The sequence below is a fragment of the Eulemur rufifrons genome, chromosome 7, assembly GCF_041146395.1.
Source record: "Eulemur rufifrons isolate Redbay chromosome 7, OSU_ERuf_1, whole genome shotgun sequence".
NCBI classification, from domain to species: Eukaryota; Metazoa; Chordata; class Mammalia; order Primates; family Lemuridae; genus Eulemur; species Eulemur rufifrons.
In genome coordinates this window covers 96,456,095-96,478,229 of record NC_090989.1, presented here as the reverse complement: position 1 = coordinate 96,478,229, position 22,135 = coordinate 96,456,095, and positions in this window count along the sequence as shown.

The window sequence follows — 22,135 nt, the reverse complement described above, 5'->3', positions numbered from 1 at the left end:
AGTGGCCTATACACTAGTATAAAAGCCATCTCATTCCTTTGAAAAAAGATATTTTAAAGGGCATTGATATTGTATGATTCTTTCTCTTGAAAGTTGTCTCAATTATATTAATTATCCATGGTGAATTCTTCAAGAGAAATAATTTCAGTTGTTATATAGTATATTTTTAATTTCAATGAGAATAGATTTGCTTTTGACAAAAATTGAAAGTAAATAACTAGACTTCTTCCAAGGAATTAAAATATATGGCTGGATTAAACTATAAGGAGGTACTATACTTTAATCATAATGACCAATTCTTTATTTTTTATCTTTTAGGTTAAGTATCAGTTGAAACCTAAATACTAATTGCATTCATTTTAATAAAGCCAATTAAATTATGCAAATCTAATTGGTGGCTGGAGAGTTTTGATGTGAACTAATGATAGGTGTTAGAATTTTAAAATAAACCAAAATTAGTGTTAAAGAGTATATATAGATAAATTTCTTTCACAACAATGATATTTCTAGTACTTATTCTGATATTTCAAATAAAGTAGAAACAATCTTAAAAGTTTTTATTATGTAGTACATATTTACATAATATGAAATAAAATTAAATCATTAAAACACTATAAAATTCTTTTAATAAGTTTAAATTAAATAAATTACAACATCAATTTAACTTTCTAATCTGTTGCAGTCCATATTTTAGTTCCATGAATACAAGTCATGATGTACACATACATGTTTGTGTGTACCTTTTTTGAACACATAGATGGTTCAGCAACCACTGATATAATCATTGGAATCCTTATATTCTCACTTTTTCTCCCAGTCTAAATTCCTTCAGCATAAGAACTGTTTGACTTTTAGATTTTCAATATCATCTTAATTGCCACAACTTTTTCATAATGAATTTTAAAGTTTATAAACATTATTTGTTAACAAATTTTGGTCTTTGGCCAAATTGTTACTAATGCCAAAATTTCAGATTTAATCTTTTTAATCTTGACATTTTGATAGTCTGGCTTTGGGATGGGATTTGGGGAGGCTACTACCAGATGTTATTCCCAGACAGACCACTGGAAAATGTAAAATCTAACAAGAGAAGCAAGTAGTATTTTGGAGAAGTGATGTTAAGTTTGAAAAAATAGGGCTTCTCTTAAAGGGCTAGTAGTATATTTTGCTATTCACATATGATATATACTCTAAAGCTATATTAGCCAATTACATATAGTTAATTATATTGTTTAGAATATTTTGAAAAAATACTTAAAAAGATGTTGTTTCCTAATTGTTTCTAAAGAGTTACAATATGATATTAGAGGTACTTATTTTGAATTTAGTGAAAATAAATTTTCAAACAAGTTCAGTCTTTAAGCATTACTTCCAAATGAAGACAGACCTGTAACTTATCATTATTTATTTTCACTCAAACCACTGTAAAAATTATTTAGTATTAATACTCTGTAACTTTAAATGACAGTAAAATAATATAGATAAATAGTTAAGAGCATATGGTATACATTTCAGTCAGCCAAACTTGAAATTCAATCTCATTTGAGCCCTGTTATACTTGTGTGTTGTTGTCCAGGTTTTCTAATTAATCAGTATTTTTTCACACCATATAAAATGGGAAAATAACTGTGTTCTAGGAGAATATTTTAATGATTGTATGGAATCGGAGATCACTTAGTCCAATTCCTGCACATAGTCAATACTCAGTTAAAGGTAATTCATCATCATTATTATTGTTGTTCTTATTTTGTTATTATTACTAATTCTATTATTTGTGTCATTTCTGTGTCTGTCTCTATTTGATTGATTTGTCTCATTATGAATCATATTTCCATGCTTTTATGCATGCCAGCTAATTTTTTTATTGAATGCCAAACATTATAAATTTTATGTTATTGGGTCCAAGAGTTTTATTGTGTGCTTTTAAAAATATTGTTGGATTTTGTTCTAGGATTCAGTTATTTGGAAACAATTTCATTCTTTTGATACTTGCTTTTGGGCTTTGTTAGGTGAACGCAAATTAACCTTTAATCTACTCTATGTCCTCTGTGCTAGGAGAACTCTGCACTCTATTTGTTCAGAACACGGGCCATTCCCAGCCCTTTGTGATCTCCAGTAATTGTCCTGCTCGTTCCTTTTCAGTGGTCTTTCCTTGGAAAGATGATTGCTCCTGAGTATGTGCCTATCCATGTTCAGATGGAGATATAACAACAATCATCTTAAAAATCTCTGGAGTTCTCGTTCCCTGTGTATTTTCTCCTCTCTAAAATTCTGTCCTGCAAATTCTGGCCAGCTGGGCCTTCCTAAACTCTATGTTCTGTTTTCTCAACTCAGCAAGGTCAGCAGGCTCTGGTTCGGGGATCTTGTCTTGCACTTCAGCCTGCAAATGTTCTCAAGAAGTAAGCCAGTACAATCTTAGAGATCACCTTATTTTATTTCCCTTATCTTAAGGATCACTCTTTTAAGATGCATGTTGGCCAATGGGGGGGGGGAACATTTCATGGATTTGATACAGTTTTTAGTTGTTTAAGGTGGGAGGTAAAGCCAGTCTCAGTTATTCCATTAAGGCCAAAATCATTTCCACATAATGATCTCCATAAATGCACTTTATCTTTGAAATATATATGTTTGCCTTCTCTCTTACTTTTTCAATCTCATTACTCAGAAGTCTATCTGTATTTTCACTGCTAAAGACTTTGCACAGGAAAATTTGTCAAGCAACTATATTTTTATTCTATTTTTATTAATTTCAGGTTTTATCTTTGTTAGTTCTTTATTTAGGATAAGATGTTCATTTTGCGGGTTCCCCCTCCTAGTTTCCTGAATTAAATCTTTCTTCATAAATTATTTTCCATCTTTCTTAATTTTTTAATAAATATATTCAAAGTTTAACTTTTCTGGCATTTAGAGGAATAACTTCACTGTTCCTCTTCCATTTATTTTATTTTATCTCCTGATTTAATTCTTATTTAAGTCTCATGGCACCCGCATTAAAACTTCCCATTTCCAGTTTTCTTGCCTGACAATTGAGACACTTCATCTTATGTACACTTTCTGTGGCTTGAAATTGAAGTAGTTAAGAATATAGCTGATATCAGTGGGACTATATTCATTTCAGGTTTTCAATGGTGCAAAGTGGCATAAGCTCATGTCCCTCAGGTATGAAAGATCATGATGCTTCCAGTACAGCTCAGTCTCTCTCCTCCTGTCAAGACTGAGTTCATTTTTTCCTAAGTTACTAGAAGACAAATATAATTTTCCAAAAGAAATATTATTTTCTTAAAAATAACACAATCTAGTTTGTGTGAGGAATTCTTAGGGACATATTATAACTTCGTACCTACTTTAAAAATAAAACTCTGTCCTGATTAAGCTAAAAGCTTCTATTCTATGGTTATATTCTGTATTAAATACACATTACCTTACAATCCATCCTGGATCCCCAAATATTTTCTGAGTCCACAAATGTAATCCTTCTGTATCTACCTCAATAGCAGTACAGATATGTTTCAGTTCTTCAAAACATGTTTTCTCTTCATTTTAGTGAGGCTTAGGGGAAAAAAGAAATACATTCAGGTGGTCAATCAGTCAATTTGAATCCAAAATTTCATAATCTTTTTAAATACCTGTAGTGGGTGTTGTGTATCACAGAGAACTCCATTTAAGACCAAGACACATTCCCTCAGCTGCCAGGAATTTCCATTTGCTAAACGGAGCTGCTTTAGCCAACATCATGTCTTCTCCCTGGGGTAGCCCTCATCTAAGGTAGTGACTACTGCAATAGCACAGCACCTATACCTTGATTCGCGCCAACTCCGAAGGGCCACGAGAGCTCCAGAGTTCCCTGTTGCATCCATTAGGCTTTTGCTACAACTTCATTGCAGTTCAGGTTTTCCATCTGCACAATTCTGCTTCCCCACTCCCTCACAGGGGCTGTTGCAAAGTTTTTTTATAAACTCTGTGTATGTAAAATTCCATCTTAATGTCTGTCTCCAATAAGTCTTAACCTAAGACAAAATGCCTAATTAATTTTTATATTAAATATATCATGCACAAATTTTCTGACTTACAATTCTCATGTGTACATATTTACAGTATATTTGCTCACTCTCCCACTCTTGTTGCAAAGTTTAAAAATGTAGTATCCCTTTTATTTTTAAACTAATGTATTAAGAAACCTGAGTGTGTTGTCCAGTCTCTTATTTTTCCCCAAAGCATTTAATAGATTAATTATTACCCTCCTCAACTCTTCTAACCTTGCATATTCCTTGTACTTAAAAACATTCTTCTTCCTTCATTAGCTTTTTGCTGTCACCCTGTCTCATTCGCTCTTCTCACAGTCAAACTTTGTAAAAAGTAATTTACACTAAAGTAGTTTATACTCACTTTCCCTGCAATCTAATTTTCATACCCCCCTATGCTGAACCTGCCCAATCTAGTGAAGAAACAAGTGACATTTTGATAAAACAAATAGATTATTTTAAGTGCGTATTTTGTTTAATTCTTCTAGGTCACAAACTCCTTTGCTGTGAACCTCTTTCCTCCCTTGATTTCTAGGAAAACCTTTCTTCCCTGGACACTTTATCTCAATATTTTTAACTCTTTGTTTTTATTCCCATTCCATAAGTACTGGCATTCTTCAAGGATTTGGCAATGTTTCCCTTCCCTTTTCTTCTATGCAAATTTCAAATAACTGACTATAGCCTATATATGCTAATGACACTCAAATCTATGCCATTTATCTGCATCTCACACTTGGGTTCCAGGACCAAATATTCAATTTAAATTTACCACCTCCAATTTGATAATCATGGACATCTCCCAGTTAGCATGCCAAGAAACCAGTTTCATCAATTTCTCCCCCAAACATGAACATGTTCTTTAACTGCTTGCTACAGTAAGTGACACCAGCATTTGTGCAATTATTCAGATAGGATCATTGTAAAGTATCATCTCTTTTTATTCTAATCAGTCATCAAGGCAAAACAACAGCTTCATTAACTATCAAGCTTGTCTCCTTTACTTCCATATTTTTGCCATATTGTTTAAAATTATGCCCCTGACATTTTTCTTTTTTTTATTTCAGCTCATTATGGGGGTACAAAAGTTCAGGTTATATATATTGCCCATGCCTCCCCATCCCCCTGAGTCTGAGCTTCAAGTGTGTCCATTCCCTAGACAGTGCACGTTGCACTCATCATGTAGGTGTGCACCCCTCCCCTCCCCCCACCCCATCCCCCCCAGTCAGAACTTCAATCGTGTCCATTCCCCAGCCCGTGTGCATCGCACTCATCAAGTAGGTATACACCCATCCCTTCCCCCCAGCCCCCACCACTGTCCGATACCCAATTGGTGTTATTCCCAAATGTGCACTCAGGGAAACCAGTTTGCTGGTGAGCACATGTGGTGCTTATTTTTTCCATTCTTGGGATACTTCACTTAATAGAATGGGTTCCAACTCTCTCCAGGAGAACCAAAGAGATGCCATATTGCCATTATTTCTAATAGCTGAGTAATATTCCATGGTATACATATACCACATTTTGCTAATCCATTCATAAATTGATGGGCATTTGGGTTGTTTCCACATCTTTGCAATTGTGAATTATGCTGCTATAAATATTTGGGTGCAGGTGTCTTTTTTATAGAATGACTTTTGTTCTTTTGGGTAGATGCCCAATAATGGGATTGCTGGATCAAATGGTAGGTCTACTTGAATCTGTTTAAGATATCTCCACATTGCTTTCCACAGGGGCTGCACTAGTTTGCAGTCCCACCAGCAGTGTATGAGTGTTCCTGTCTCTCTGCATCCACGCCAACATGTATAGTTTTGGGACTTTTTGATAAAGGCTGTTCTGACTGGAGTTAAGTGATATCTCATTGTGGATTTGATTTGCATTTCTCTGATGATTAGAGATGTTGAACACTTTTTCATATGTTAGGCATTTTTATATCTTCTTTGAAAAATTTCTATTCATATCCTTTGCCCACTTTTTGATAGGGTTGTTCAATTTTTTTCTTACTGATTTTCCTGAGTTCTAAATAGATTCTTGTTATCAGTCCTTTATCTGATGTATAGTATGCGAATTTTTTTTCCCATTCTCTAGGTTGTCTGTTTATTCTAGTGACTGTTTCTTTGGCTGTGCAGAAGCTTTTTAATTTGATCAGGTCCCATTTATTTTTGTTGTTGCTGTGATTGCCTTAGGGGTCTTCTTCATAAATTCTTTGCCTAGGCCAATGTCTGTAAGAGTCTTTCCTATGTTTTCTTCTAGAATTCTAATAGTTTCTGACCTAAGGTTTAAGTCTGTTATCCACCGTGATTTGATTTTTGTGAGAGGTGAAAGCTGTGTGTCCTGTTTTAGTCTTCTACATGTGGCTATCCAGTTTTCCCAGCACCATTCATTAAATAAGAAATCTTTTCCCCGGAGTATGTTTTTGTCTGCTTTGTCAAAGATTAGATGGCTATGTGAGGATGGTTTTATATTTGGATTATCTGTTCTGTTCCACTGGTCTGTGTCCCTGCCCTTGTGCCAATACCAAGCAGTTTTTATAATCACAGCCTTGTAGTATAGTTTGAAGTCTGGCAAATTAATACCTCCCATTTTGTTTTTGTTGCTTAAAATTGCTTTTGCTAAACAGGGTCTTCTCTGGTTCCATACAAAGCGTAAAATTATTTTTTCTATATCTGTGAAAAATGATGCTGGTAATTTAATAGAGATTGCATTGAATCTGTAGATAACTTTGGGCAGTATAGACATTTTAACAATGTTGATTCTACCGATCCATGAGCATGGTATGGTTTTCCACCTATTTACATGCTCTGCGATTTCCTTCCTCAGTATTTCATAGTTCTCCCTATAGAGGTCCTTTACCTCCTTAGTTAAATATATTCCTAGGTACTTTATTTTCTTTGTTGCTATTTTGAAGGGTATTGAGTCCTTAATTTGGTTCTCCATTTGACTGTCATTGGCATTTATGAGTGCCTCTGACTTGTGTGTATTGATTTTGTATCCTGAGACTTTGCTGAATTCATTGATCAATTCCAGGAGTCTCTTGGTTGAATCCTTGGGGTTTTCTAGGTATAACATCATATCATCAGCAAAGAGTGAGAGTTTGATCTCTTCTGTCCCTATTTGGACTCCCTTGATTCTGCTCTCTTGCCTGATAGCTCTTGCAAGGACTTCCAATACTATGTTGAAAAGTAATGGGGACAGTGGGAAGCCTTGTCTGGTTCCAGTTTGAAGTAGGAATGCTTTCAGTTTTTCCCCATTCAGTATGATGTTGGCTGTGGGTTTGTCGTATATGGCTTGTATCATTTTTAGATAGGCCCTGTCTATGCCTATTTTGTTAAGTGTTCTTATCATAAAAGGGTGTTGAATTTTGTCAAATGCTTTTTCTGCATCTATTGAGAGGATCATATGATCTTTATTTTTGCTTCTATTTATGTGGTGAATTACATTTATAGATTTGCATATGTTAAACCATCCCTGCATCTCTGGGATGAAGCCCACTTGGTTGTGATGGATTATTTTTTTGATAAGCATTTGGATTCGATTTGCTAGGATTTTATTGAGAATTTTTGCATCTATATTCATAAGGGATATTTGTCTGTAGTTTTCTTTTTTTGTTGCAAGCTTTCCTGGTTTTGGTATTAAGATTATGTTGGCTTGGTAAAAAGTGTTGGGGAGAATCCCATCCTTCTCTATATTGGAGAATAGTTTATGTAGGATGGGCACCAGTTCTTCTTTGTAGGTATGGTAAAATTCAGGTGTGAACTCATCTGGTCCAGGGCTTTTCTTTTTGGGAAGGTTTTTTATTGCTGTTTCAATTTCAGATCTAGATCATTTTATAAATGAAGAAATAAAGACGGAAATCAAAAGATTCTTTGAATTAAATGACAAAGGAGACACAACTTATCAAAATCTGTGGGACACAGCTAAAGCAGTCCTGAGAGAAAAATTTATTTCCATAAATGCCTATACCAAAAAGACAGAAAACTTACAAATAGACAATCTAATGAATAGACTCAAAGAGCTGGAGAAGGAAGAACAGACCGACCCCAAACCCAGCAGATGGAGAGAAATTATTAATATTAAATCAGAACTAAATGAAAAGGACAACAAACAAACCATAAGAGAGATTAATAAAACAAAAAGTTAGTTCTTTGAAAAAATAAGCAAAATTGACACGCCTCTGGCTAGACTAACCAAGAGCAGAAAAGAAAAAAACTCTTATAACCTCCATCAAGAACATGAAAGGAGAAATCACGACCGATGCCACAGAAATACATGATATCATCTCTGAATTCTACAAAAACCTTTATGCACACAAATTAGAAAATGTGGAGGAAATGGACAAATTTTTAGAAACGCACAGCCTTCCCAGGCTCAACCAGGAAGAAATAGAATTCCTGAATAGACCGATATCTAGATCTGAAACCCCTGACATTTTTCACTTGGATTACTGTAACTACCTTCAAATTACTCTCTATACCTACATTCTTTTCAACTTTCCAATACATTCTCAATACTGCTACTAAACAATTTATTTAGAATTATTCTCATGACTAAACTCTTTACTGTCACTTCCTTTTGTACAGAAATATGTCTATTTTATTTAGCAAGACATGCAATTTCCTCGTGGTTGGATCACTACAACATTCATTAGATGTGGGGCTGATGGGAGAAGGCAGCAGGGGATGGGTATAATCACTCCTAATGGGTGTGATGTGCACCTTCTGGGGGATGGCTTGAAGCTCTGACTCTTGCGGGGCAAGGCAATTTATGAAACCTAAACATTTATGCTCCCATAATATACTGAAATTTAAAAAAATTAAAAAAAAAAAAAACTTCTAATCTCACTTCATGATGTGCTCTCAGGGCTCAGTTTAAAAATAATTAAAAAACAAAAACAAATAAAAACTTACAGCCTCAGACTTTACATTATTTACCACATCTATAACTTTTTGGCTTCTGCCATCCTCTGTTTTGAAATTTTTGTCTCTCTCTCATCTTTAACTTGCTACAAAACAACTTTTCTTAAGCATAAATTTTCTTTACTCAATCAATGTTAAGTTCTTTATGTGTTCTCTTGGGTGTCTATCTCTTAAGAATTTACATCTTTTATTTACTTGTTGTGTTGTGTCTTCTATTGTAAATCTACAAGGTCAGGGAACTATTTTATGTATTTTTGTATTCTTAGTGCCTAATACAGCGGTCTCAATAACATTGAATGATGAAAGAAAGATACAAAGAAAAGATGACTAAAAAAGGAGTCAATTATCATTAGATTTTGAGTATCAGACTACAGAGTACAGACTTAATGTCATAGATAGTATGGATCAGCTATGGTTTCTTGGGCAAAATAAAGAAATGCTAATACTTTTTTTAGAAAAATTAATCCATCCTTATATGGCTGTCAGATTAAGGTGTAGAAAATGTAGAGAAACAACTGTTAGTAGTAGGAAATTGTATTGTTTTTATATTTCTGATATGGTTTGAAAATACGACTTCTATTTTACTTACAGCTGAAAGGAAATATTCTTTTAAAATTGAGAAAGTTGTACTTTATGCTAGTAAGTTCAGAGTCCATTTAAAAAAAAATGGCACAATCAGCTTCACCAATTAAAAAGGTTTCTAGTTTTTTTTCTTTAATAAAAACACAATAGCAATGAGTAACATTTATTCAGCATTTATTATGTGACAAGAACTCTTCTATAATCACATCAATGAAGTAAGATTAGGGTTAGATTTGTTAAAAGAAAAACTTTAGACAAATTAAATTTAATGGCATTTACTTGAACAAAGAATAATCAATGAATCAGCACTCAGAAATAGAAGAGATTCAGAGAGCTCCACCCAATAGTGTGAACAGAAAGCTTGTATAGGCCAAACACAGAAGCAAAATAGAGAAATCACCTAATTGGCTACAGCTAGGTTTCTTCCTTAATTGAGCATGGTATGAGGAAGCATTTGCCTTATTTGGGCGTGATCTAATGAGAGGTTCCTAGTTGTACAATTGGTTGGTTGTTTGGCTGTTTATGATTGACTGAGACTCTTTTTTTTTTCCTAAGTCAGTTACAAGAAATGTTGCCAAGTTCCGTGTTGCTCATGTAGGAGGTCTGGCTACATAGACAACCTCAGCTAATAGTATCCTCCTTATTTACTTTAACAGATTCATTAGGTAAGTAACCAGTGCAGTTCACAAAGCCCCATGTGTGGAAGGGCCACATACTTGGGGGCTTAATGCTCTGTGGTGGCCATTTTGAAATTATTAATTTTATTGTTGAATTTGTCTATTGAAAGTAATATCTTACAGAACAAGGGAGCATGGGCATTATTATGTTGCTGTTTATTTCTTTTCTTAGGTGTAGCCACATTTGCTTTATGAATCTGGGAGCTCCAGTGTTAGAATATTTATATCTTCTTTTTGAATCAATCCCTTTATCACTATAAAATGACCACCTTTGTCTTTTTCTTTTATTGTTGTTGATTTAAAGTCCATTTTATCTGATATAAGAATAGCTATTCCTGCTTGTGTGTAGTTTCCATTTGCATGGACTATTTTTTCCATCCCTTTACCTTGAATCTATGAGAATCTTTATGAGTTACATGGGTTTCTTAGAGGCAGCACATATTTCGGTTGTTCTTTACCCATTGTGTCAATCTATATCTTTTAAGTGGGGCATTTAGACCATTTATACTCATGTTAATATTGATATATGAGATACTATTCCAGTTATCATGTCTATTGTGACCTAGTTGCTTTGTTTTCTTCCCTGTGCTACTGCTTTATAAGAGCTGTAAGTTTTTACTTTTTGGGTGTTTTTACACTGGTAGGTATGGATTGTTCTGTTCCATGCATAGAACACTTTTTAGTATTCCTTGTAGGGCAGGGCTAGTGGTGACAAATTCCCTTAGTGTTTGCTTCTCTCAGAAAGACGTTATTTCTCCATTTATGGAACTTAGTTTTGCAGGATACGAAATTCTTGGCTGACTTTTATTCTGTTTAAGAAGACTAAAGATAGGACCCCATTCCCTTCTGGCTTTAAGGTTTCTGCTGAGAAGTCAGCACGGGTTTCCCTTTTATTAGTTATTTGATGTTCTTATCTCACAGCTTGTAGGATTTTCTTCTTCACTTTGACTTTGACCAGTAGGATAACTATGTGCTATGGAGATGTCTTGTTTGTAATGAATCTTCCAGGAATTCAATGACCTTCTTGTATCTGGATGTCTAAATCTCTTGCAAGACCAGGGAAGTTTTCCTCCATCATTCCCTCAAACAGGTTTCCCACACTTTTTACTTTTTTCTTTTCCCTTGGGGATGCCTATAACTCTTATGTTCAGGTGAATCCCATATTTCTTGAAGAATTTTTTCAATTTTTATTCTTTTTTCTGTATTTTTGACTGACTTGGTTAATTCAAAAGCCTTGTATTCAAGCTCTGAAATTCTTTCTTCTGTTTAAACTAGTTTATTTTTCAAACTCTCCACTGGATTTTGTACTTGCCTGAATGATTCTTTCAATTCCAGAAGTCCTGTTATTATTTTTTTTAATATCTATCTCTTCAGTGAATTTTTAATTCATGTTTCAAATTATTATTTGGATTATTTGTGTTAGTTTTCAGTTTTCTCTTAGATCTCATTAAGTTTACTTGCAATCCATATTTTGAGTTTGCTATCTAACATTTAGTAAATTCCTTTTGTTTGAAGTCCCTTGCTGGACAGCTAGGGTGATTCTTTGGGGATGTCGCTAGAATTCTTGCACTGCTTCATTCTCATTTGGAGAAGCTGTCACTTGTTTTTGAGTTTACTTTTGTTTAGATGGGATATCTGTCCTCCAACTTTTGAAGTGTTTGACTATAACATATATTGAGAAAGGACCTTTGGCTTTGCTTGTGGGTACTTTGAGATATCCAAGGCTCTGAATAAATTCCTTAGTAATAGATAGCTTAATGTGATGATTTTCTCAAATGCTAGTTATTTGTAGGTGGTATTGGTGATATATTATATATGTGGCCAGGTTCCCTGTCTCTTGCCAAGACATAGAGGCGGGAGTCACTTGGATCTTGTCTTTTTCCCCAGCCCTGTGTGCTTCTAACACCAAGAAATGTGTTAGGACATCCAGTTTTATCTACAGACCAGTAGGTAGTGTTTGCAGCTAAGAGTCCGCCAAGCCCTGTATGATTGAATCAGCAAATGATGAAATGGGCTGTGTATGTTGACTTCCCTGCCAGTAGGTGGTGCTAGAAGGAGAAAGCTAGATGTGCTGATGTATGTGGGACTTATGCCTGGCCTTAATCTAACAGAAGAAGCACTCAGACATCCTAGGCACTGGGCAGGGATCTGGAACTCTCCAGGGGCCCCTTCTTGTGATCTGACACCACTCAAGCTGATGTGGAGGGCAGAGCCAGGTTGGGCAACTCTGTGTTCAGGATCCTTAGAGGCTGGCACAAGCGCCAATCCAACAGGGGTCAAAGGTCAGTTTTTAAATTATTCTTTACTTACAACAACATTTAATTATAAAATTAAAAAAAAACACTGTAAAAAGTCAAGAAAAATATTTAAGAAGAAAGGAAAATGTTTTATTTTTAGCATTTTTAACAGCACTTATTTCCTGTTTTTGAACAAGAAGCTCTGTATTTTCATTTGCACTGAAACTTGCAAATTATGTTTCTGTTCCTGAGTGAGATAAATGCTAATTATTAAAACTATTTTTCTGAGGAAGAAGTTGAAGCTTAGAGAGATTCAGCAAGATTATATAGATGATAAATAGGGATACCAGAAATGGAAACAAGGTAGTCTGATTCAAGATCATCTGCTCTCAAACATAGCAGCATATTTCATCCTTTCTATTAATAGTCAAACTGGAAAATGATGGTGATGATGATGATGACATGTTGCTACTACTGATAATAACAATGGTAGTAATACATATAATGCTTACTGTATTTGAGGCATTAATTTGAAAATTTTGATTATTTATATCATTTAATTCTCATGTCAGATGTATTAGGAAGGTGCTGTTTTTATTATTCCTATTCTCATAGCTGAGAAAAGTGAGGCTGAGGCAAGGAGAATTTAAATTGTCCAGGATTATATAATTTGTAAGCAGAAGAGCCAAGATTTGAATATATATAGTCAGGCTCTAAAGTATATTCTAAATCATTGAAGTGTCATAACACATACATAGACTAACCATTAAGAAATTGTCTGGGTCGGGCGCGGTGGCTCACGCCTGTAATCCTAGCACTCTGGGAGGCCGAGATGGGAGGATCCTTTGAGCTCAGGAGTTCGAGACCAGCCTGAGCAAGAGCGAGACCCCATCTCTACTAAAAATAGAAAGAAATTATATGGACAGCTAAAAATATATATAGAAAAAATTAGCCGGGCATGGTGGTGCATGCCTGTAGTCCCAGCTACTCGGGAGGCTGAGACAGGAGGATCCCTTGAGCTCAGGAGTTTGAGGTTGCTGTGAGCTAGGTTGACACCACGGCACTCACTCTAGCCTGGGCAACAGAGTGAGACTCTGACTCAAAAAAAAAAAAAAAAAAAAAAAAAAGAAATTGTCTGTATACTATATAGCCCACACATATTATCAATAACAATATGCTTTATATATTCTTATCATTTAACTAACAAAAAGCAATTCAATTTCTTATCTTTAGTTTGGTTGCTATCTTAAGCAACCTTAAAGTCACATACTGACTATAGATAAATAAAATGGATGGTGATTTAAAAGGTCTGCTGATATAAATATCTACATGATAGATGTAGACTTGCAAGAGAGGCAACACCTGTAAAGCTGAGTCCCTTTGTAGGTTTTCAAAGAACTTGGAAATTATCTTTCCTCATATCTAAATATTTCAAAATTAATTTGTAACATGTCCATTTACATAATGGAGTAGACCAATTTGAAAATAGGTCTCATTATTTTTGGTTCCCAATAAGAATACAGAAATTTTTTAATAAAGGAAACATTTTAGTGTTACCATTTACTATGGTAAAGTAATTAAAGTTATTTTAGCATGGAATTTATTTTATTTACATGGATGGAAAGCAACAAGCACAACTTTACCTACACCCTACTCCTTAGAGTAACAGTTTCATGTATATGTGCTTGGCTCACTGTAAATGCACAGCAATAGTTGTCCAATCCTTTACTACCTCAATTCTTGATAGCATCAGGTTAGTAAAAATTTTCTAATCCCACTCTCCTGGAATAATCATAAACTAAATGATACAATTTTTATCCTGGGAAAGAGATTTCAGATTGCTTAATTAAAATCCTTTCATTTCCAGATAAGGATTTGATGTATGGAATGATGTGTATGTATGTTTATTAACTTGATATGATTTGCTAGTGATAAAAATAAGACTTAGAAACTAATTTTTTGAATCTCTATGGCTGGAAATAATCACAATATAGAACTTACTGGATAGTAAATATTTTCTGCTTAAGTTTTAAAGCATCTAGATAAATACTGTCTTTATATTCTTGATTAAGCGTGCTCCAGTGGCGCAATCGGTTAGCGTGTGGTACTTATATTCTTGATTAAGAATATCTACATGGGTGGTCTTATTTTCCTTTTTGACATGTCACAATAATGCCTTGATAAAGAATTTTTTTCTGTTTGTTGATAACTTTGACACTTTTTATCTACTAATTTTTCTATTTGCCACAGTAAATGTATTTATAAAGAAAGACTTAATAGCTGTGAATGGGGGAAAAGTCAATATCATGAGATAATATATAATAAGCCAATTTTCTTTTTTATTTAGAGAAAAAATAATTAAATGTTTAAAGAATTAAATTCATTTTATAAATTTTGGAAATATAAGATGACTAAATGAACACATGATATTCCCTAGTATATTGGAAATCTTTTGTTCTAGCCACTCAAAGCTATTGCTCTGAAAGGTGCTAATCCCATCAGACTGGGACCCCATCCTCATGACTTAATCTAACCTTAATTACTCCCCAAAGCCTACTCTCCACATGCCATTACATTGAGGGTTAGGATCTCAGCATATAAACTTGTGAGTATAAAAACATGTAAACATGTTCTGATAACAGGACTGTTGTCTCCTATTTGTTTTGGGTGAAAGTTTCTTTGTCTTTTCAAGCCAGGAGTAGATATATGATGTAGTCCTCAACAATCATTGCACAATCTTTCCATAGTCAAAGAAATTAGCTCAAGTTCAGAAACATGGCTTAAACTGAATTAATGTATCTTAACTACTTTTCTTGGAATTATATGGAAAGAATTGCTTTCTCTCCATTGAGGTTGTTTGCTTTAATTATGGATAAGCTTAGAGTTCTAGTCACTATAAATTCTGCTACCATTTAATTTTTTTTCCTCCTTTGAAGATAAAATTCAAAAGCAAAAATTTAATTTAACCAATAATTCCAACATTTGTTGTACAATTTATTATGAATATGGAATGTTATGGAGTAATAAGGACATAAATGAATAAATGAAGTTTATACTTTTTTGTAAAATGGGATTCTAGAAATGGTAGCATTTTGTTATGGACAGAATGTTTGTGCCCTTCCAAATTTATATGTTGAAGCTCTAAGCCCCACGTGATGGTATTTGAGAGGGGTCTTTGGGAGGTAGTTTAGGTTAGATTATGTCATTCTGGTGGGTCCCAGAGTGATTAGTGGCCCTTGAGAAAAAAGACACCAGAAAGCTTACTCTTTCTCCCTTTGCCATGTGCAGACACAGGGAGAAGAAGGTGGCCATCTACAAGCCATGAAGAAAGCTCTCCCAAGACCCTAACCATGCTGGCACCCTGATCTCAGACTTCTAGCCTCCATAACTGTAAGAAAATAAATTTCTACTGTCTAAGTCACCTAGTCTATGGCATTTTATTGTAGCAGCCCTAGCTGACCAATACACATTTACAAAAAAATATATATTTTATTAAAAGAGCCTATGATATATTTTACGCTCATTAAGAAACATTTCTGAATCTGTGGAATAGGCCTGAGGAAAAGTGTACTACGACTTATCATATTTTGTTGTCTAGAAACCCTGACAGTATTTCAAGTCAATTATACAAATTAATATAAACTTACAATCTAAATGTAACTTTTTCCTGTATTATAAAAAGTAATCATCAGTATAGCCATATTAAAATTTTCTTTTTGCTATTCATCTTAATGGATTATTTACTTTGCATTATATTTTTGTTATTTTAATAATACAGGTGATATAATTTTAATATGTTATATATTCTAATATAGGTGTATACGAAGCAAAGAAGGGAAAGGGAGATTTTGAGATTAGTGTTTTAACACTTCTTGTTCTCCAGGTACAATCTGATTGATGATAGAAACCTAATACTTACTCATTTTCTTTCCTGTACTCCTCTGATCATTCATCTACCGGAGGAAGTTTGCATATCCCTAAAATAAAATCATATTTTATGATACTATTTTAACTTCATATATCCTATTTCTTAGACAGATCCATGCATTGATTATTAAGGCCTTTAATATCTCATATAAATTTCCATTTTAAAATGAGACAATATTATACATTTTCTAGATTATTTTCATAACCATCGATGTGTAAAATATTATCAGTAGATATGAGGCATTTAGAAGATCTATTTTCAGTTATGGAGAAAATTATCTGTCATATGGATAGGTCTATCCTACTTAGAAAAACATATCCAACAAAAATCTTATTTACATACAAGTACGCCTCTATGGTCTGATGTCCTGTCAAAATGCAATTATTGGAGTTCTGTAATATAAGTGACTTGCAATTTTCTCATGACCAGGTGTCTTTAGTTAAGTATACCTGAATGATGAATTTTCTTTATATTATGATTGACACCTTTTAAAACTAGCTCCTTTAAGTAAAGATTTCAAAATTCAGCAAATAAAAATACAGGATGCCCAGTCAATATTGGAATGTTGAGGACATACTAATACCAAAAAGTTATTTATTATTTATCTGGAATTCAGGCAAACATACCTAAGATGTACATTTCTGAAACTGCAAAAATTGTAAGTTTTTAATCAAATTTTACGTATGTAGTAATTTTAACCTAACATATTTAAAAAAATACTTTTTTAGAGACAAGGTCTCAATTTGTTGTGCAGACTGGAGTTCAGTGGCCTGATCAGAGCTCACTGTAACCTCAGACTCCCAGGCTCTAGCGATCCTCCCACTTCAGCCTCCCTATAGCTGGCACTATAGGCACATGCTACCATGCCTAGATATTTAAAAAAAAAAAAAATTATTTTGTAGAGACAGTGTCTTGATTTCCCAGGCTGGTCTCAAACTTCTGGGCTCAAGCAACCCTTCCACCATAGCCTCCCAAAATTCTGGGATTACAGGCATAAGCCACCATGCCTAGTCACATTTTTTAATGGATTTATTGGAGTATAATTAATATATAAAGAAAATTGGGTGGGTGAGCAGGAATGAAAATCTTTCTGATATTTTGTCTATAAACAGCTTTAATGGAGGTGTATTGGAAGTGTCAAGAAAGTGTCTACTTTTGCAGAAAAATGTCTAAAGATCAGTTAATATAGCTTTATTTTTTACCTTATCAAAGGATATAGAATTTTATATGCATATATTGTCTCTGACTTAAAATTATGTGTCTGCATTACCATTTAAAAATGGCTATTCATTATGTAATGTAATAGGAGAGAATCTTCAAAAATGTATTTAACGTGAATGGTATCTGTAGTTGTCATTATCATACATCCTGGAATTTATTTTTAAATTATTAAACATAATAGGTGCATTTAATATAAGTCAGCCTCCAAACAGCAATGTTTAACTGATAATTCATTAACCTGCTTTGAAAAATTAAATTGTGAATTAAACCAAAACTAAAAAAAAAAAAAAAAAAAGAAAATAACGTTTAATATATACAATGTGATAAGTTTGGGCATATACATGTACCCGTGATACCATCACCAAAATCAAGGTAATAAACGTATCTGTTACCCTAAAAACTTTCCTCATTTCCCTTTTTGGGGTGTATGTGTGTGTGTGTATGTGTTTGGTGGTAAGAGCTACCATTTAAGATATTTTTAAGTGCAAAATGCCATATTGTTAACTATGGATACTATATTGTATAGCAGATCTCTACAACTTATCTTGCCTAACTGAAACTTTATACCTGTTGAGCATCAACACCCCATTTCTCCCTTCTTCTAGCTTCTAGCAACCACCATTCTATTCTATTCTCTGCTTTGATAAGTTTGACTATTTTAGATACCTCACATAATTCGAACCATGCAAGATTTGTCCTTCTGTAACTGGCTTGCTTCAATTAGCATAATATCCTACTGCTTCATCCAGATTGCCACAAACAGTAGGATCTCCTTCTTTTTGAAAGCTGAATAAAATCTCATTATATGTATATGCCACATTTTCTTTATTCGTTTATCTGTTGATTGATATTTAGATCTTTTCCACATTTTGGTTATTGTGAATAATGTTGCAATGAACATGCGAATGTGGACATCTCTTTAAGATCTTAATTTCATTAATTTTGGATATATTTACCTAGAAGTGGGATTGTTAGATCATATGGTAGTTTTATATTTAATTTTTTAAGAACCTCCGTATTGTTTTACATCGTGGCTGCACTGTCTTACATTCCCATCAGCAGCGTACAATGGTAAAAGCATATTATCATCTCACTAGATACAGAAAAAGCATTTGACAACATTGAACACCCTCTCATGATAAAAATGCTCAACCAAACTAGGTATAGAAAGAATGTACCTCAACATAGTAAAGGTCATACATAACAGTCCATGGCTAACATTATACTCAATGGTGAAAATCTGAAAGCTTTTCCTCTCACATCAGGAGCAGACTAGGATGCTTACTCTTGCCACTTCTATTCAACATAGTGCTGTAAGTCTTAGCCAGAGCAATTAAGCAAGAAAAGAAATAAAACGTATTCAAGTTGGAAAGGAAGAAGTAAAATTTTCTCAGTTTCCAGATGACATGATCTTATGTATAGAATATTCTAAAATCTCTACCAATGAACTGTTAGAACTAATAAATGAATTCGGTAAAGTTGCAAGATAAAAATCAACACACAAAAATCAGTTTCTATACACTAACAATGAACTGTCAGAAAAGGAAATTAGAAACAAATAAAGAAATAAAATTAACATTTTTTTTAAATTAAGAAAGCTGCCCAGTCAAGCAACTTTTCTGAGGCTTGGGGGAGCAGCTCACAATAAATCTTCAGCTTGTATTGTCATCTATCTGTATATAATATACCAGCTTCATGTAACCTGTTATGTTTGTGGGTGTTTTGTCTCACCAGACTCACACAAGTTCATAATCAGTGTACAGGGTACCTGCTTCACAAAATTGGTGCAGTAAACAGGGTCTGGTCTAATAAAACCCAGCTTCCTGACAAAGTAGGGGATGGCTAATCCCCAGTACCTGGCCCAGAGCAAAGATGTCAGCCTGAGGGGTGCAAAGGACCCCTGGACTAGCAGCTGGATATATTTTTTTTATTTCAGCTTATCATGGGGATACAAAAGTTCAGGTTATATATATTGCCCATGTCCCGCCCATCCCCCTGAGTCAGAGCTTCAAGCACGTCCATTCCCCAGACAGTGCGCAAAGCACTCATCATGTAGCTATACCCTCATCCCCTCCCTCCACCCCCCATCCCCCCAAGACAGAACATTCAAGCGTGTCCATTTCCCAGACAGTGCACAATGCCCTCATCATGTAAGTATAAACTCATCCTCTCCCCCCACCCCCCATCTCAGTCCGAAACCCAATTGGTGTTATTCCCAAATGTGCACTTAGGTGATGATCAGGGAAACCAATTTGCTGGTGAGTACATGTGCCGCTTATTTTTCCATTCTTGGTATACTTCACTTAATAGAATGGGTTCCAACTCTCTCTAAGAGAACAAAAGGGATTCTATATCACCATTATTTCTTATAGCTGAGTAATATTCCATGGTATACATATACCACATTTTACTAATCCACTCATGAATTGATGGGCATTTGGGTTGTTTCCATTCTTATATCTTCTTTTGAAAAATTTCTATTCATGTCCTTTGCCCACTTTTTGATAGAGTTGTTCAATTTTTTATTACTGATTTTCCTGAGTTCTAAGTAGATTCTTGTTATCAGTCCTATATCTGATGTGTAGTATGCAAAAATTTTTTCCCATTCTGTAGGTTGTCTGTTTATTCTCGTGACTGTTTCTTTGGCTGTGCAGAAGCTTTTTAATTTAATCAGGTCCCATTCATTTATTTTTGTTGTTGCTGTGATTGCCTTAGGGGTCTTCTTCACAAATTCTTTGCCTAGGCCAATGTCTGCAAGAGTCTTTCCTAGCTGGATATTTTATGGCGAAGGAAGAGTGATAAGGAAGACACAGATCATCCCACCCCAATGCCAAGGATGTGAGTGAGCTGACTGCATTGCTTGAGGAAGAGAGAATTGAGTATTAAAACAGGGAAGAGTGGTGAATGATCCTCTGGTTGTCGGGGATTATGTGATCATGCATTCCTGAAGTGGAGAGCTCAGGAAATGTATACTCAGATTCTTAGGTGTCTGAGAGGAAACAGGAAGGAGGTATTCAGTCCCTGAGACACATGACAAGGAACCAACATGTGCAATGTGGGCTTTCACAGAAAGAGAGACTCATTATCTGAAGGACGGAGAAAGGCCATGAAAGTCTTACAGAGCCTGGTTGGTGTGTTTGATCCAAATGTCTCAGGCAGAATGGTGCAATTAGGAATGCGGCCAAGGTCTCTGGGTCCCTACCAGAGCCCAGTGACCTATACTCTTGTTAAGACAAAAGACGAGAGAAAGGGAATTCAGACTTTTCTGGGATTTCTGGTTACTGGAGCCCACATAACAATATTTTCAGGTTCTTTTAGGGTAAAAATTAAACTAATGATATCAGGAGATTTGGGGATGAACACAGTGACTCATGGTACTTATCTTCTTGTGGTGCGGTGAGTAGAGCCCTTTGAGTCATTACGGGTGCCAGTGACCATGGTTCCCACTGCTGAGTGCATTATAGACATTGACATTTTGGCTGCTTGTGGCATAAAACATCAGTCCTGCCTAAGGGGTTATACCCTCTCACAGACAAGAATTTGAACCATAACGGTGAAGCATATGCACTCTTACCTGCCACCAAAACTGCCTAAGCCCCAATGGATTATTCAACAAAAGTAGTACTGCATACAAAATGGAAAACAGGACATTATTGTGTTAATTTATGATTTACTACAGATAAAGGTTACTACTCACCTTGTCACAGTGTAACAGCCCAATTTGGCTGATCAAAAAAGCCTCTGGGACATGGGAATAGAAACGAACAATAAACTATTACAGGCTGTCAAGACAGAAAGCCAAAAAAAGTATCCCAGATACAGCCAAGCACAAATTGTTGGCCCTGGTGGCAGCTGCTAATAAAAAGGAGGTCCAACAGCTGGTAGACCACTCTGAGTACTGCAGACAGCACATACCACACCTGAGTGTTCTTTTGCCCCACTCAGACAAGTTGACCAATGAAACTACCAGCTTTATAAGGGGCATTTTGCTGCAGCAGGCCTTGATAGCTGTTCAACAATCTGTGGCTGAGGCACTGCTTTTAAAACATTTAGAGCTTGTTAGCCAGATAAAATTACAGGTATCTGCAACCTCCACGCCCGCTGATTGGAATCGGTGGCAACAAAAAACTGCCACTGGGGTGAACCAGCTTCTTGGATATTGGACAACATAAGATACCTGAGGCAGCCACCAGATATGCTTCTTTTGAGTGACAACTTTTTGATTGCTATTGGGCACTGGTGGAGAATGGCCATCTTATGGCTGGAGCACCACATATAACATTGCAACCTGAACTTCCCACTCTCACTTGGGTGCTTATATACCCACTAATAAAACTGGAAAGGCTCTATAGAGCTCAATTTCAAATGCAAATGGTACGTTCAAGATCAGGCCCAGCCTGGACACAAAGGGATCAGTAGGTTCCATATTCAAATGGCTAGCTTACCAGAAGGGACCTAGCAACCACAGAAGATACTTTGGCTTCTTCCATGGCAACCTGGAACCCAAGACTTACAGACGTGCCTACTATTGGTATGGCATAATTGATTGATGGTT